The following is a 19470-nucleotide window of genomic DNA, read 5'->3' as shown; positions in this document are numbered from 1 at the left end:
ACTGTCATGAAACAGTTTTTAAAGTAATTCTGTTATCTCTGAAAAGCTGAGCAGCTTGGTAACTGCTGTTAAATGCTACTTCAAATGCCTAATGCGTGAAGTAAACCATGCCCTACCCTCTGGGATCTTGACCAACAGGGTGGACCATCTGGTGTTCATTACTGATGGGATAGCCCCAGAGAACTTAGAGGATGCACTGAGTCCTTTGATTTTAAGCCTGTGCTCTCTCTACTTCTAATAAAAATGGTACATTCTCTGATAACCACACATTTAAGGTATTAGCAACTCGCTATTGGTCTGATCAATGTTTAACTGAAACGCATATTTACAGCACCTCTTGAGAACCATTCCAAAAATCAATTAAAATTTTTAAATGACAGCATTTTTTACCATATCAGTTTTAGAGGACCTACTTTACAAGACATAGCTACTGAAGCCTCTTATTGATATATATAAGCAGTGACTGTCCGATTGCCCAAAGGGTATTTTACATTAGACTTCACAAAGATTCAGGTGTCTCTGAAAAGAGAGTGTTCTAAAAGACATGTTTTTCTTCGCATAAAATCAATATTAGGATGTTTTTAGCATAATTGTGAATTATTCTCAGAAGTAATACCCACAGTCAGCATTTTTTGCCAGTGGAGGTATACAAACTGATTTGGTGAATACATGAAAACATGACTTCTATTTAGGTCCCAGGGCTTTGTACACACTGAGGATCCTGAGATGTTTATGCACAGCACAGGATCAGGCACAGAGCACCAGGGTGACTCTCCAACCTTAAAGTGAATGAAAGAAGTTTTTGTTGTATTTCTGGAGATTTCTTTTTGGTTTACTGTTGGAGTTTCCACTTCAATTTACCTATGGAACACAAATATCTTGATAGCTGTTAAAACTGAAGATCACAAAACCTGCAAAAGTTTATCTTCACAGCACCAGTGAGATCTGAGAAAGAACTTTTTTCCCCATATTGTGGAGGAGAAACTGAGGCATACGCACATGCCTACACTGCAGCTCCCAAACCACCAGGCAGGCACAAGTGAGGACCTCTGCCAGAAGAAACCGTCACCAGGGTCTTATTCCCCGCTTGTCACAGCCACATTTGTGCTGTGTGGCCACACAGTCAGCTCTGTCAAGGAGTTAATTCGGGTTAAAATTAATCACTTTACTGGCAAGTTACTTTTACCCTGATGACTTTCCTGTCCAGTTCATTATACAGTTGCAGAAACTCTAGTGTAGCAAAAAGGGAAAAGAAGGCTCATGGGCAGGAGGGGGAAGGAGCAGATTGCTGAGCTGGGGGAGCACAGGATGCACCAGAAGAACTTTATGGTGTTTGTGAAACTACAGCAGAGGCTTACCCTTGCAAGCAAGTCTGCATCTGACTTCCCCTGAAATCAATCCATTGAACCTATCTGACTTTTTAGAGGTCATGTAAAACGTTTCTAATAGTGCACATAATTGACATAATTATGCTGTCTAGAATAGGCAAAAGAAGCCATTTCAATCCTGAGGGCCAAGAAAGCCTTTCATATACCTTTGGCAACCTACATCATTATTCAATAATAACATGAAAAAAAGCGAAGTGTGGCTGCAGGCTGAATAAAATCAAGAAATAACCCATTTGGGAATTTTTCTGGTAGTCCTTGTTAATACAATATGGTATTTTCATTGAAAACTATTAGGCGTTATGGAAAAGAAAAAGGCCAGGAGAACTTTTCTTGTTATTGCTGAATTAAGCCATTGAATTACACACCCAATGCAGACCTACATTTTGAATCTAAGTATTTTAGGAGTAGAGAAATCTGGCTTTAGCCAACATAAATCTGCTTAAAAAAGAAAGAAACAAACCCAACCAACCAACAAACAACTAAACCAACAAAAACCCCAAACAGATTCCATTAACATGTAAGCAGTTCCTCTGTCTGTGCAGCTTGTCTTAAGAACGGTTTTGGCAAACTTGTGCTCTTGTATAAGCTGTTTCTGCACTGGAGGGAGGAGAGATTGCACAGTTCTAGCAGTATGGCTGTCCCTTTTAAGGGCAGACAAGCCTTAAAGATACAAGATATTGTCAGGAGAGCCAATGCAAAAGACACTATTGGGCTAGTGTCTGTGAAAAGCAGTCGCAGCTGCTCCCTGGCACACTTTGTAAACAGCAAAAGTTAAAAATGCCCCAAGCTGACCAATGTTACACCTTCCCTAATGCCTATTCACAATGTGATTCTCCTGAAGAAACATGCAGAAGTCAGTTCAGCTTTTTCAGCTGAATCCTTTCTTCTTGGTAGCTTCAGCTGTCCTGCTTTCTCTGTAGTACATCACACACTGCTGGTGCTGAAGTAGGATGGCAGAACATTTTACTAAGAAATACAGAACAGCTATCTTCTTTAAATGCTGCATGTCAAGCCAGTGATGAGACATGCACTTTAAGTGCATTTGTTCCTGATTCATTGCAATTACGTCCTTCAGTTCACCAACTTCGTGGTAACATTTTCCATTTTTCTAAGAAAAGAAAGAGAAGTGAAATGAAGAACATCATGAATTAAGAATTTATGTGTCACATGCAAATTAGATACCAGTTTTATCCACTCAGGGACAATATATCTGTCTTGAGCCTGAATGAGTGAGTCTGTAATGACTGAACCAGATCTGAGATACTTCTCAAAATACTAGTAGAAGCTTCCCTGATTCTAACAAGTTCATCACATCTGGTCCAGCAGGTTAGTTAGCAACCAGTGTTCTTGTTCTGTGAACATCTATGTTTTATATCATTCCTTATTTCCACTTGCTGTTGGAAAAATATTAGCAGCCTTAAAAATGAGCATTTTTACTAATTGTATTAATTGTATTTCTGAATAAAGAGGGTTTAAAGCTTAAATTACAATGTAACTGATTTTTTTTAAGGACTTGGCAGGCATGTTCCTTACCCATCCAGCATCGCTAACATCAAATGCATCTCACATGCTCAGCAAGGCCTTGCTTGGTATGCAGGCATACATGAAGCAGGCAAATTTTTCACTATCATGTGTTACTCTGCATGGAAAACAGAAACAACAGGTCTTCTTTGAGATTTAAAAGGTACAGAGTCACATCTTGTCTCCATTGAAGTCAACAGTAGTTTCAGGAGGGACAAGGTTGGGCTTAAAGGCTCTGATAATACTTGATGTCTCTGTATGATGATGTTGTTCATATGAATGAAACTATTACCTGTAACAAAAGTTACCCTGGAAGCATATGCCCACTTTTACGGCCCAAATCCTTCATCTGTACTGATTCTGTATCACTTAAAAGATGTGAACCCTGTTTTAATTACTACTTCTTCTGGACAAAAGTACTAGGTCATGAGGAATAACTCCGCGCTTGCTATTACTCCATTCAAAGATACTTTATGTTACTGTCAAAGCAATTACATTTGTCAGATCATTTATTTTATTAGGTAAAGCTACATTTTTCCAGATATACCTTGTTTTATTATGTCTCACTTAAAGAAGCTGTAAATCAATTATTTTTTGTCTGCATGTGAAGAATAAGTTTCAGACAGGTTAAATGCTACTGCTTTATTCATACCTCTGGAATGATTAGTTGGAGCACAAACATCGACAAGTGAAAAAATTCATGCCCAAAAGAGCAGGCCCTTTTATTTTCCTTTTTTTAACTCCTCTTCTCGTACTCTCTAATTAGAGATATTTGCCACATTGTCAACTGTAGCCTTTAAAACAAAAAGCTTTTAAAATACAGAGGACAGATACAGAGTTTGTTGGGCGTTTTTTCAGGTCTAGCTTCTAAATTGTAAGAGTAGTTTATCTTGTATAATGATCATTCCGCAGAAGCACGCTGTATTCTTCATTATCAGCAAATGCCTGATACTTCATTGCATATCCCCTGCCATCCTTAGCAGTGCTGCCTGCACCTAATGCAAGACAAAAAGGGATTTAGGTAGAAGTGGGGTTCAGTCGGACTGTGCCCATGGTAGGTGGTGAAATGAGGGCAGAAGTTGGAGGAAGTATGAGGTGGCAGAGGCTAGCAGAAACCAGTAACTCAACAGCTTCAGCCCTCCCATCTGTACCAGGGACAGTGGAGCAAAGATTAATGGGGAGGAGATTTCAGGGTATTTCTATCTTGATGCTGTGTTCATTTTGACATAAGTCTTTGACTCCTTTGACTCCTATTTCAGCTGATGTTGAGCAAGGTTTGAGATACAAGCTCACCCTATTCATTGTGGTGACTGAGTACACCTTCAGCACATATTTATAGAAAACCCTGTGGAGGGGGCTGGATAGACTATACGGGCCAGTCCTCAACCAGACAGGAGCAGCTGACTACACCTAAGACCTTACGAAAGTTCAGCTCAGTAAAAGGATTACTTTCTATTGCTGATTACTTAACCTAGAATAAGGCTCACTTTTTTTGTAAAAGTAGGGCAATATTGACTTAAGATCACATCTGACCACCTTTATGTCCAAAATCTTTTTCTGTGAACTTATACCTGTTTCCCTGTTCATTCACATGTTTCTTTTTCATCCCTCTGTGTGGCACTTTACCTCTTCCCAATAATCTCACAATTTTGGTGAAGGGTTCCCTAGGTTTATGGATATCCAGCAGTTCAAGTTTGTAGACATTCAAAATGTAGAGAAATGCTATTTGTATTGCAAGATGAAGGTGATTTATACATGACTCTAGTGCTCCTACATTGTGTTGTTCTTGCTGTGCTTACTCATTTAACACTCCCAACACCATCAGTGTTGCATCTACCTGGCTGGATCTACAGTAACAACGATCTATGCCTTTTTGTAGCTGAGTGTCGAAAACCAGCTTCAGACTGCAAAGGAAACGAATCCTATGTACATACAAACAGTTGAGTATTTAAATGTGACTTAACACTTTTTTTTTGCAAATATGCATGTCCATCACTATGACTAGCATATATATATAAAGTACTGAAAATACTTTATAAAATGAAACAAAAATGAGCAAATTCCATCTAGTTCATTGCATAAAAAAACAGAAATACAGAAGTTTGTATTCAGGAAATACAAAAAAATCAACCACTGATTTCAGATTGTGCTCTCTACTACCCATGGAGCTACAATCAAATTCAGTTTTTAGATGAGATTTGAGTAAGGTCATGAAATACCTGGGATGAGGAAGTCCCCTGTTCACTGGGAAAACTGAAGCATTAAAATCATGTCATAAAAATGAAAGAATAATTCAATTAAATGGTTAATAGATAGATTGCATTATTTCTTGGGTTTTAGGTGCATATATAGTAACATGACAGTTTTCATAGAAGTGTGCTATTACACATTTGTGGACTGCATAAACATCCTAGCTCTGCTTTATGATGTTTCATTTTTACATCTAAAATACTCGACTCTCTACCACAGCTACAGCTTTGCTGTGCTGTATAAGATCCAGTCACAAACAGTAAGATTGTTCTTACACAGTTTCATCTATTTATAATTTCAGTGTGGAAGCTTATTTAGCTTCTGTATGCAAGCTGTGAAAATATACATGGATAGCTAAGTAACCTCTGGGTGGAATGATGCTTTTCTCATCAGCCCTGGAGGGGATGTGATCAACTAGCTTAGAAGAGATGCTTAACTTCTAGAAGGCTAAAGCTATGTGAGGTAAACCTCCTCACGTATTTGCTTATAAGAGAGGGAAGAAGCTCTAAAAAGGTGAGGAAGATTAAAGGTACAAAGTTGGTTCCTGCACAGGAATTTATGTACAACTTCACAAAAGTAAATGAGGCGGTGATCCAGCAGCACAAACACACATGTATTTATGTACGTTGCTGCTGAGCAATGAGAGAACTTCCCAGTGTCTCTTTCTTGATAGATTTCTCAGCCCTGAATTACTGCATAGCTACTCTGTCAGCACAATAACTTTTCTGTAGGTGTCAGCGACAAACGTGTTGGCCCCATCTACACTGCAAAAGAACCACACCTCAGTGCACAGGTGTGAAATAGATATATTGCCACACTGTTTTACAGCATGGCAATTCATTTTGTGAATTTGTTGATTTGATGTGCCTACTAGAGAACGCCAGGAACACAACTGAAAAAGGTAACATTATCTGGCAGTATTTCAGCCTGTGGTAAATCAGCATATTGAGTCAACAGAGCTGTACCAGTTAATGCCAGCTGAGGATCTGCTTAACAGGACTCTTGGGAAGGAAGGAAAGCACGTGGTCACTCTGTGGTTACTATCTGTGGTTCAATATCAACTAAATATCTGCATAAATAGAGACATTTTCAAGGAAAAAAGTATACCCTCATGTTTTAAAAATGTATGTGTATGTATTAGATCTTTGTGTTTTCATCTGTTTTGGAGCTGAAGTAAGAATGAGTAATAAAAAAAAGAAATAAAGGAACAAGAAAGAAAAAAGAGAATAAGATAAAAACAAAAAGCAGAAAACCTTAGTCGCCCCTGATGAAAACTGTGTTCAGACAGCTCTCGAAAATCTCAAATGAGAGATATAATTTTTAAAAATTGATTTATTTTTTTTTTTTAGTGATGTTACTATTCCTACCCATTCTGCTTATCTATATGAAATAAACAGTTGCGGAAGATTAAAAATGGATTTAAAATAAAATAGAAGACCAGTGGAAGAGGGAGTTGTCTTTTGAAAGAAGGGAAGAAGAGGACCTGGGGGAAGACGTGGGAATGTAAAAAAAAAGCTGAAGACAAATGCTACTGCAGTACAAAGGTGAAGTAGGAAACTTGGTGAGTAGCTGGGAGACAACAGAGCCAGAAACTATGCCAGTGAGTGGAAAGGATTAGTTTGCTGTTTCTGATGCTGAGAAAAGGACCAAATCAAAAATCTTACACTAAATCATGTAAGCAGGAGATTCAGGAGTTTTTAGGCAGTAGATATTCTGGATATTCTTTCATCAAATATGTTTGATTAAAGCAAACATTCCTTTGAGGCTAACCATTTCAGATTCTACTTTCCATGTAAAATATTTTTGCTCAGAAAATGACTGGTTTCTGAAACCAACCCCCAAAATGAATGAGTCCAAATTTGAGAAGGAGTTGTCTTATGGAGAGGAGGGAAAGCTGGGTGAGGAACCACTGGCCTCCCTCTGCCCAGACTATTCTTGGCTCATTCACTTCCCTGAGCACTGAATTCATTCACAAATTGGGAACATCTCCTGCTGCTACTTTCTAGCACATTTGGTAAAGTGCTGAATCCCAAATTAGTACTGTGGTGTTGCTAGGTTTTGATAAATGTGCCTATAAATTTGTTGCAGAAATCTCTGTTTTATTCAGAAAGGCTGCTGCTGTCAATGACAGACGTATAGATTGAAGTGAAATATTTTTAATATGTTTACGAAAATACTTTGCTGGCATACAATTTTCTTCACACACAAGAACAACTCAGCTCTATTTACAGAACTATGGCATTAGCCCTTACACACCAATAATATGTGGGCTTTTAGTTAATCTAACAAATATTTAGCTGTGTGGTTGATGCATTAACATGTTGTATCAGTGAGCACCTGTTCATAAGGAATTTGTCAGACTGTCATGAAAGACTAAGACAGGCAGTCCCTGCTCAGGGTAAAAACACCTGGGGATCACAGCAATCACTCTGAAGGGACTTAAAGCCATAGATTAATCGACCATAAGAACAATTTTCCTTGTTCATGAATCTGGATTTCCCTTGGCTGCCAGAATTGTAGATGAAAATGAAAAACATCCTTGAGCTTCTCTGTCAAAGAAAAAGCATCTCCCCTTCTCTTTGTCTGATGTGTAGAAATTGGGGTTTGGTTTTGCTTTGTTTTGTTTTGTTTTGTTTTTTCTTTTTGAGTGATTTACAAGGTTTGAGAATTGCAAAGAAAAGGTGTCAATAAAACAGTATCGAGGTTCTCATTTATTCTGCTGTGTCCTGACCCATAAAGAGATATTAGAGAATGTTTCAAAAGTTGTCAGCTTGTATCCTTGTAATCTACCACACTTCCTGACTTCAAAGTCTGCGATGCAGCTCTACCAGTTAGCCTGTGAAAGCAGCATAAATACTTGAAAATAAGACTGCATGGATCTTAGGAAAACAGAACTGTCTGGAGAGAGGTGATAGGTGCTCAAATCTTTGCTCTGTCTGTAACCTTCTGTGCAGCCTTTGGCATGACAACTTGCCTGGCTTCCATTTTTCCATCTGAAAAATATCCCTTCACAGGAAAGTCAGGAGGTTTCATTGAATTGCCTCTAATTAGGAGAACACTTAAATAAGTGTTTCAGTTAAGTTCTTTTCAGAACAGTTTAAACACGTGCTTAAATGGTATCCCGAATTAAAGCTTACTGCTTACAAAATGCTTCATATCTAAAGACAAAAGATGGTATATAAGCACTATATAGGTAAATTAGGGATTATTTATACACTACTCAGTATAAGAATAAACTGATTCTTTGACAGGCCGGTTAGCTTGTTTACCTTTTTACTGATTATGCTTGCTGACTCTTTCTGTGTGCATTATTTCTGGATGAATCATATTAATGGACAGAGAGCTTGATTAAGACACAGGCATGACAGGGCTAAGCTGGGAAGGAACTGTCTGACCTGTGAAATATTCTGAGGTTACAGAAATTTGTACGTCATTATGAAACCAAAACGTTTCAAAGCATTTCAGGAGGGAAGCATATCTATGGTAGGGGCACTTATCTAGGATGCAAGAGAGAAACATTCAAGCCTGTTTTCTCACTCTCCTGCTGACCAAACAGGTACCAACAAGCACCGTTCTGGGGTGGGTCTTCCCAGTCTGATCAAAAACTCTGTCCTCAGCTTCGCCTTCTCCACTTTTTATCAAAAATTCTATTTTCCTGTGATGTGATTAGAGTTTGGGAAATCTGCATGTTCTGACCAAATCCTGTTTCTTTGACAGATCTGTTCTCTTGGATAACCAGGTATCGACACCACTTTCAAAAGGGGTTAAGTTCACAGTAAGATTCAGTCACTGAAGCAGAATTTATGACAATCACATGATTTGAATAGTTTGGTATTGTTTCTCTCCCAAAGGCCTTTAGTTATCGGTCTTCATCTAACTGAATATTACTTTCTTGATAAAGCCTGACCTAGAAGCAACAACTGTTCAACAATAAATGGCTCTGAATACAGTGATAAAGTTTGCTACTTTGGTTACAGTTCTTTACCTTATGAAGCAGTGGACCAGCTCACAGTTTCAGTAAGTTTATTCCTTCTATATCCAAGTTTAAATAGTATTTACTTCCCCAATAAGTTCCATTAACCCTTAGCAAATAAAGACTGAAATATATATAACTTTTATTTTAGAGGAATGATTTATAGGCAAGGTATAGCTTTGTGAATTTGGAGTCAGGATTAACCTCAGCAAAGAGAGTTCTGTTACATCACCTTTCTCTGATGAGATGGGTGAATATAAATTACATAGCTTAAGTAACAACAAACATTTGTCCTTTGGGAGTTCCCTAAGAATTCTGTCTTATTTATTTATTTATTCTTCTTGTTTCCCACAGAAATAGATGAATAATTCCTAATCTGTGGGGGTATTGTGAGCATCAATTTGTTAATGGGGATGATAAGTGCCACAGAGTGACTTTGAACGGCTATACTTTGTACCTATGCCTACATCTTCTTACTCACTCTTCTCTGGGTTTGGTTACCACTCCCACTTTAGTCTGCCCTATGTCTGAAGTTGCCTTTGTGACTATAAGATCAAACATTTCTGTCAAAAGGAGAGATAATCACAAATCCAAATGCTAAAGCCTTTCTCTTCATTTCTGGGACCCAATTTCTGGCTCATTGAGAAGTGCAGAAGGAGGTGTGGATAAAGATAATATTGGTGTTTGGTAAAAATGGAGACAGGTACTCTATTTCAGAGGGATCAGTATCATCAGCAAAGCCAGGTGAGACCTGCCACTGTCAGAGAATAAAATGCTGGTGGGTAGGTATTCCACCAAAATGGACTGATCAAGCACAGAGAGACTCTCCAGTGTTTACTGAACATTTACATGTAATTTCTTTTCTTCCAGTTTCAGTTAATGGACAAATATAATAATGGAAGTGCTTTGAAGCATAGAAATGAAGACTACACACCCAGCAACAGCTCCAACTAGTGCAGAACACAACAGCCCATCTGCTCAGCAACAGATGCCACTGTGAAAGCATCACCTTTTATCTCTGCTCCCTACACCAAAACCTACTGAGTAAAGAATTATTTTGGAGTCTTCTCACTCATAAACTGGACCTAAGTTCACTGCATGGTCATCACCATTAGAACTCATGAGCTCCAAGGAATACAAGAAGTCCCTACCATGTAGGCAGTGTGATTTTCAGGAGGCCTTACCTATGAAGTTCCCTGGATGGTACATATGTGGATGGAGAAAATCAGCTTTGTTGCACTACAGGCACGATCATGTCTGGGAAAATCAGCTTTGGCAGGCACTGGCAAACCATCCAAAGTCCTGATGGTTGCTTCCTGTGCCCTTCACAACAAAGCGGACTAGTGGGTAATCACTGCCATCTTCTGCCTTGTCAAAAGATGAGGTACAGCTCTTCACTTGATGAAGACTTAAGTACATAGCTTGTTGAGTGCAGGAGTTTGGCCACACCTCCCTTGGGCAAGAAAGGAACAACCACAGCAAGAAAAAAAATCCATTTCTGCAGGCCAATTTAATGTCAGTGAGGTCTTCATACACAGAAAAGTCATTTTGAGTGATCTACAGATGATAAAACCATTTTGGTACAAATTTGAAAAATACATACATAGCTCTGTGTGTGAATGTGTGTATTTAAGAGAACAGACTGGAAGATCATTGTTGTGATTTCTTACTTTTAGTTACCAAAATCCCTTTATATATACTGCAACACAAGCCATCTTATTGAAGAGTTTGCTTTGATGCATTTTTCCTTTTTGAGTTATTAGTAACTCATAAGTATGAGATTTATGCAAGGAATCAAATTATTCATTTCTGCAAGGAAAAGTGAAAACCCAAAGACATGGAAAGGAAAATACTAAACAAACAACCTATAGTGCTTGGATCCTAGTGCATCATAGTGCTAAAGAGATTTTTTCTCTACTGAAGCCCTTTTAGGAGCATAAAGACAAAACTATAACTCCACAAAAGATTTTAAAAGATCTTATAGTGAAGTAATGAAAATATTTTCTGTTTATTAAAATATCTCAGTGGTTGATAGACATAAGAATATATAAAGTTAAATCATAACATTATTGAAGTAAATTACAGCAATAATAAGTATTCCTGCTCAACTCAATATGAAATAAATCTTCATCTATAGCTTCATCATCTTTTTCTTTAGGTATTTTGGAGGCTTGTTCTTTCTAATTTCCAAAGAAGCTGTTCCCAAGCCTGCTATAATTAGTACAACTCCATTCCATGATTTCTTATCATCCCAGAACTTCTGGGATCAGGCCCAGAAAAAGGACAAACACAGGGAAAAGCCTTTGCGCAACTCGGGCTTAACCTTCCCCTAAGCAGCCAGGTCAGCAGGGCCTGGGGAAGCCGTTCTCCACCCGATCGCTTACAGACCCTTCTTCCTATTGGCAAGAGCCAACATGAGAAAGTGGACAGAGCCTAAATCCCCAGGCTCCCTGACCCGTCCTCACAGAACTTCCCAGGAAAAAGCACGAGATGTCTGTAAGACTTCACATCATCAGCTGCTCACTTTCATGCACCATCGAAGGGCATTTAATCATGTATAACAGCAGAGGCAACACCCAACGTTTTCTAGAATATTTCAGTTCCCCAATCAGATATTTCAAGTAACAAGGGAATTTCCATTACCTTATCATCTGTATTTTCTTTAATTACTCTATTATTTGCTTTTAACACAGTCCAAGCAATTTAGTCGAGGAAAGGTAATTACATTTGGGTATTCAGAGATTTATGGGAATCTGGAACACACAGATGTCAGATTTATTTTATTAATCTCAGTAAAAGTTTTGGGAAAAAAGTCTCTATATAAAATAATACAATAGGATGTTAAAGTCAGTTCCAGTCAGAAATTCCTGAAAATATTTATTTTAGTGATGTCATTAACTGTTTTTCCTTTAAGGAAAATAACCTCACTATGCCTCAGCTGTCTGCGTTACCGGAAAGCTGTTCATGCTTGTTCAGATGAAACAGTTTAAAAGAACCCAGTTCAACACACATTTGAGCTAAGTCAGTGTCCATGCAAATAAACTGTACAGCTCTTTAATTTAAATGGGTACCTTTTTGATTGAATGGACAGTTCGCTAGCTAGTTGGTGATGGAAACATATCTCACCAATATATAGTTACAGGTCTGTAAAGGTTGGTTCTTTTACGAATCAGAAACACTTTGGCATAGTGTGTTCTCTCAGGTGCCATTAGTTTGTAACATGGCTAAGGATTTCAACTAACTGGTTGTATTAGAAGACATGTGAGTGCATGATTCACATGCTGTTAATTAAAGTTGCTAACAACACTCAAAGCCTTTGTATATAACTGGCAGCTACCTGGATACTTGCTGCACATGCAGCCTGCACCTGTGAATCCAATGCAGATGCCACATGATGCAGGAGACCGTCTGGTGAGGGGAAGAATTGACCTTCCCCAGCGCAAACAGCATAGAGCACTGAGGGGAAAACAATGCCCAGGCCTGCACAGGAGGCTCTTCATCCCACTTTCTTTTCCTTTTTATAAACACTAAGGCTTTCCCTGAAAGCAAGTACTAAGGAAAGTTTATTAGCACACTAAACAACAAATAAAAACGCAGAATAACAAGAAATACAAGATGCAGCATAATAGACGTATCTATAGAAGCACAAATTAGAGAAACAGGCAACTCTAGGAAACTGGAAAGTATTCATTATCTGGTAAATTTTAATCCTGAGTAGAACTGTCAATTTCAGTAATATTCAATGGTTTATTCTACAAGAGACAATTTGAGAGATAATTAGTAAGGGTCAATCTTTCATTCATTATACCGCAGATTTGATTGTAGCTGGAATTCAGGGTGTGCAAGACAAACAAAACTGAAAAAAAACATGAGATGATTAAAAAGCAGACAAATTAAATCTTTCTTTTGTTTAAGGCCGATATCATAGTATACATTCATACTTAACAAAGCAGCTCATGGAGAATGTATATGACCAGCTGAGTACTGAAAAAATAGCAAGTGGGAAGGAGTTTTAAAAAAGAAAAAGAAATCAATGCCAGTTACTGAAAATTATGTGAAGGTTGACTGTGTGTTTAAAACTAAGCAATAAGTAGGAATGAGCAGAAGGCAGTCCAGCATCTCATCTAGTACAGTGAAGGTAGAACAAAAAAATCCAAACAAATAAGGTTAAGCTTTAGAATAGACCAGATAAGAGTGGTGATTAGGTCAGGAATTCTGAGAAAAAAAGGCCAGAGTACAAACACGGGAGAAGATAAGGGCAAACACAGATAGTTACTAGATAAAGGAACCCATTTCTTTCTTCCTTCTGCTTCTGATTCAGTAGAGAAACTGTCTAACACTGACTGGTTTCTAATTGCAGCAAGATGTTTATTCAGAGAATGCTAAATCTGTGCCCCATATCTGAATTTTCTGTTAATGTCTTTGGTGTACATTAATGTTGTACTGCTTTCATCTATATGTACACTTTGAAAATGGCTGAGCAAGAGAAATGCTTCTTTTTATGAACATATTGTAATCTAAGACTGGGAAAGTTACTAGAATGTTTGGTTCCATAAATGCAGAGCCTTCACTTTGTTACGTTCTGAGGAGGCCTACTTGACATGTGTTACACCATCTCAGGAAACAATAAAAACTTCATTTGTCCATTGAATTCTCATTTAATCAAATGATTGAGTGATATTTTTTCTTATTGCCTGGATTTCAATTTACCTTCGCTTTCCCTGGATTTATTCATTACTTATCCGTTTTATTGTTTCTCCTAACGGCTTATTTCCTTTCGGTAGCTATTTCATCATCCCTTCAGTACAGCTGTGTAGTGACGGGATGATGAAATATAGTACATATAGTATGGAGGGCTGTACTGGATCCCCAAAGGATTCTTTGGATTGTTGGGAGATAATGTCCTTTCCACAGTGAGGTATCTACTGACATAATGAATGAGATATTATAAAAAGCACTAACATAAAATATGATTTTAAGAGAAATTAAGTGCTTGACAACTTTTAAAACTCCTCTCTGAAAGCATTATTAGGTAGTTGGCAGACAGCTGATGCTGATGGTCTTGCATGGCCCAAGCTAATGTCTTACTAGAACAGCATTTCACTGGAGTGAGGGCAGAAGAGATTATTCACCATGGTTCACCTTTTAGTTCATTGCTGAAAGGAGGCAACCACAGCCTTGCTTCTTTCTGGTCAGCACTGGCATTTAGAGGACAGGGAGGTCTCACACTGTTGTATTGTCTATTGTCTTGCTCCCTTCTGCCACCCATGGACCTCCTGAGCAGACCATCCCTGCAGTGTCAACCACTGGCTGAATCTTATTTGGCAAATGAATAGCAATGAGCAAATAGCAGTACAGTCTAGCAGTAAAGACTTCAATGGAAATGGTAAATCCTTCAACAAATTTCAAAGTTAATACAAAATGCTATGCTTTCTATAACATCTGAGAAGTGAGAGCAAGGAGACAGAAAACTCAGCTACCTGTGTATGCTCAGCTGAGGTAAATCAACAGCACCTTCTTGAATCAAACAGTTACAACAATTTATAACAGGAATTTGACCCCAAAGTTCAATTAGCTTACTGAGATATTCTGATTTCCTGTTCCTTCCTGGTTATAGAAAATTATGACCAAAGTACTTGTGCAAAAGACCTGAAAATTCCACACACCAGTAAGTAATTGACCTTATGATAAAATCCCCCATGGCCCTTTGCTGCAGAGCAGGAAAGCATTCAACATCTTCAGGCAGCCTCCTAGCTGTACATGCTTGAGGAAATCCTTTTTGACCAGCAAACTATTGATTCTGAAAAACACTATATTTGATCATAAATCTTGAGTGAGCTCAACACAGGTCAGTGGAGACAAAAAATTAACCACTCTAAAGTGCTTTTAAAAATTCCCAGGCTGGAATAAAAGAAGATATGACATGTACGCTTATCTGTAATATAGATTTTTCTTTACATTTGCATACCTCTCTCAGAGAATTATATCCTATGGTAGCACAAAAAAATCCCTTCTTCTGAAATCATCTGTCTAGGTTGCACATAAAATCAGCTTGAGGGTAGGAACTTGTCTGTCAGAAAAAGTAGATTTATTATTTTTTAAAATTACTTCTGTGTTGTCAATTAAATTAACCAATCCAGTTCAAACACTGTGTCCTTCCCTTAATATTTTTGAGTCATCACCTAGCAATACATCTTCTCTAATTAGAATATACTGAAGATTTGCCAAAGTTTGGGGGCTTTCTACTTTGTCAGGTATAAAACATTCAAAGTACCTTATATCTGAGACTTTGTAACAATTCCAAATTGCCACTGCCTGGATTATTGATCACTTTTTCTTGCGGTCAGGTGCCGTGGGTATGAAGCACCAACAATCCCATGGCAGTCCAGTGGCTGGTATGTTGTGTATCTGGAAGATCCTATCCCCTGGGATTTTATTGTGAGGGTAGACTTAAGGTGAATTTCAAATATGTGTCAGGCATGTTCTCTTCCTGGCCTGCATTTCTCCTAGGGAGACTGTAACACCACTCCAGACTGATTTTCACAAAGGGCTGTACAGATAATGAGCTGAAAACCAGACCTGTTTCCAGGTACTTCAGAATGATAAGGCATTTAGCAGGGAAAAATCATCGGAAGGGCTTTTATACTTTTAATACTTTAAGGTCTGATAATAGCATGGCAAAAAGTGCTTTCAGCTTCCTAAATTCAAACATACACTGGCTGGGAAGATAGTTTCCTCAACTCCTATTAGACTGAATCTGGAATCATTTTCAGATGGAGCTATTTAATCCACTAAAATAAATTTCTAAGAATCAGCCTTTTTCACAGTCTCTCACAAGCACTTAACTGTGTTTACTTACTCACATTCTTACTTAAAGAAGATAGTTAGAAGTCTTATTTAATTGTGGCTAAGAAGCATGGATTGAAACCTTGATGGAAGGTTCATAGTATGCACAGCTTCAGTCTTACATGATCTCATTTTTGACCTGAAGATATTGGAGAGAATTTCTTAGCACTGTGGCTTTCGTATTCTGATTGCTTATGTTTAGCAAAGCCACCTGTACTTTTGATGGTCTGAGCTACCATAAACTGTGAGAGAACAGCTTAGTATGAAAAATGTGATTAGAGGTTTTTATAATCATGTCTTTTCCAAGTGACCTAATGAACAATATGTGTAAACTACAGGTACATGGTTAGTACTGTCAGGCATAAATGTGTACCTCTCTTCACTCTGTAATCATTTGGTTGTTTTTTTTTTTTGAGAACAGGGGTCTCACAAAAGAATCTAAATTAATTCAGAAATTTTTACATTTTTTACTACTTACAAATTTGCCTCAGGGACAAACCCCATTTCTCTGAAGGGCAGTTTGAAATCCCAGTGAGCATGTTAGATCCTCTCTGTTATTATTAATGCTCCAACTCTGAGCAAGACAGTTCTCAGATATGTAAGAATACAAAGATATTGTCCAGAGGAGATTTTTTCTGGAAACATTACACAGCATAATTATCATGGATGATGGTAGGTAGAGGAGAACAGAGTGACTACAAGTAAACAGCAGAGATACAAACTGATAGCAGACATCTAAAAGCTACTCTGTTTGTAGTACATTTCTTGTTTGTCAGGATTATTATTTTTTTCTGCAAAAGGTCAGGTAGCTCAAAAAAAAAAAGAAAAGGCAGATAGCTCTGTAGCAGAGGTCAGTAGCAGAAAGGTTGCCGAGTTCTAAGCAGGAACTGAAGGGTTTGTCCTGAAAAGTCACATGCAGCTTTTGTCCTTGAAAAGTAATTGCAACTTGTCAGAAATACCAGTTGCTGCTAGATGAAGATAGAAGTTCAGCATTATTTATGGATCTACACTTCCCAAGAAAATAGATTTTCCCTAATTTGAAATTCTAAAAATGCTTTTAAACCTATTTTTAAATGGCCTCTCTAAACACAGGGCAGAGTTGGTCAGGCTGGTTTTGACAAAATGTATTTTTCTTGAAAGGTGTTTTTTTATTTAAGCTGAATCATTAATGGAGCTGAGAATGTGTTGTAAATATTTTGTTTCAACCCTGAGAATTCCCAGCCTCAAAAGTTGCTGTGAAGCAGAACTGTCTTCCATCCAGCACAGAAGATGGTGGAAATATACCACAGAGCTCTGCAGTCTGTGTCAGATTCCTCAACTACCTGCATTTTAATCACTTTCTAGGTTAATACATCCAAGAACAAACTTTGTGGTATCCTGTCTAAGGTTTGCAGTAGTTCTTGTTGAAAATTGGACCAAGCAGAGTAGAGACTGAGCAAAACCAATCCAGCAAAATTTCCCTGTAGATAATGCAATATTGTCACATGGGTTTCTACTGTTTCTGTTGTTTTCTGTGTAATTTTGGAATGATTGATAGTCATAGTTTTCTATTGTTTCAATGTTGGTTTTTTAGGGGGGAGTGGTTTTTTGGGGGCTTGGGTTTTTCTCTGTTGTCTTTCTTTCTGTTTGTTTTCCCAAAGGGAGCTTGTATTAGCCAGTCTCTGCAGAGCTCAGACAGGTTATGACAATCCAGCTCAGAAAAACACCACAATTACTGTGTCATTAACAAATCTTACAGTAACACATGCTGTACAGAAATGTGGCAAATTATACAGTACACACACATAATAAATACAATATGTTTCACATATAATAAATTAACATAATTGCCAAAAGCAAATGTGGTAAAACTGAAGAATGCTATTTACATTTCTGACTATGTATTTTGAGCTCTTACATTAACGTAGCGGTAACAACAGAGGGAAAAATATGCTTGATGAAGTTTCTTTCTCTGTACTGTTTTGTGCTGCCTTAATTTGTAAAACAAGGCCAGAAGTCAGTCAGCGTAGTAAGCGTTGTTAGTGGGAATTTTTTCAGCAAACGTCACAAGTAATGGTTTTCTAGATCACCAGGGATTGTGTGAAAAGAAATAATTGTATTTGCTATGCTCTCTTGCTCATGTTTTCAACTTTCTGAAAGCTTCCAAAGTAGCCCCTGCCCTGGCTCTTCATTAAAATAAAATGTATTAAAAAAAATACATATATATAAAGAAATAAAGATTCAACAAGAGAACCGAGCTATCTTTCATGCCTAGAACAAGCTTGCACATATTAAAGCCAAGGCTCAAGGAGAGAGGTGAGAAAATTAACAAATTATTTACTGCATTTTTTGCACTACTGAAATCTTTGTAACTATTATATATTTTCCAGTCATTACATGCATGGCTTGATAATTTAAACTTTTAGAGGTCCTATTACACAATAATTACAGAGGAAAGGAGAATAACAAAGATAGAAAAGGACAGAAGCAGAGAAAGTCAGTGAGAGATGAATGTTTTAAAAGACATTTGCTTCTGAGATGATTTGTGGAAGCAATTTGATATTACTGAATATTAGAGTACATAACTTCTGATCTGCCATGTCATGGAATCAATTCCCAAAATAGGTTGAGGAAGTTTTAATGCTGAGACAGGGTGAGTACAGAAGAAAACGTAATGAAAGGAAAAATACTGGAAGAAAGATAGAAGGATAAGATTAGTCTGCCATAACTTACATATCTAAAACTTCAACATCTTAAACATCTAAGCCTGAAATATTCACACTAAATTATCTTTATAGTCAACAAGAAGAAATGGGCAGAGACAGATTTCCCTCATGTTCAGAGAGCAACTGAAAGACAGGTCACATGAATCACCTTGTTGTTAGCTTCTGACTATACGGAAAAGCTGAAATTATTAGCTCAGACTGAAATATCCATCTTTTAGACATCTATAGTTAGGTTAGAAGATTCAGCCTAACTATTCAACAGGTCTTTGTTTTAATGAAACAGACCTTATTTTAATGCAACAACTTGGAGTTTGTTGAGGCAACAACAGTTTATAAGGGAACAACACAGGTCCTTCTGCTGAGGTTTTTTTGGGTCTGGTTTTTTTTTTTAGGTGCACTTCTCTTTTCTCTGGTTACTTAATTTTTACAGTCACATTAAGTAGTGTTTTGGGATGAATTTATACATCTGTCTCTACTAAATTGAGGTTGCTTGGTGTCATGTATGATGGCCACTCACAGAGCTGAAGAGTTTGACTTAGCTCACTTGCATTACGCTATTTGGGGCAATTTAGTTTATGCCAGTGTAGCTGTACAGTGAGGCTTTCAAACTATCCAGAGTTGTTTGGTTACCAAAGAGGTCAGAGTGGCAGGGTGACTCCAGTTAGTTAATGAACTGTTATTGCTTAAGTTGTTGTGCCACCCTTGCATTACTCTTTGACTAAAGCCCTTCCGTAACCTCTCCTGAAGTCTCAAAGCTATAAACCATCATGCAATAATACAAGTTACA

This window comes from Nestor notabilis, unplaced genomic scaffold (genome assembly GCF_000696875.1).
Source record: "Nestor notabilis isolate BGI_N333 unplaced genomic scaffold, ASM69687v1 scaffold3010, whole genome shotgun sequence".
In the NCBI taxonomy this organism is placed as follows: Eukaryota; Metazoa; Chordata; class Aves; order Psittaciformes; family Psittacidae; genus Nestor; species Nestor notabilis.
The sequence above is the reverse complement of the archived record's forward strand: the minus strand, read 5'-3'. Positions refer to the sequence as shown.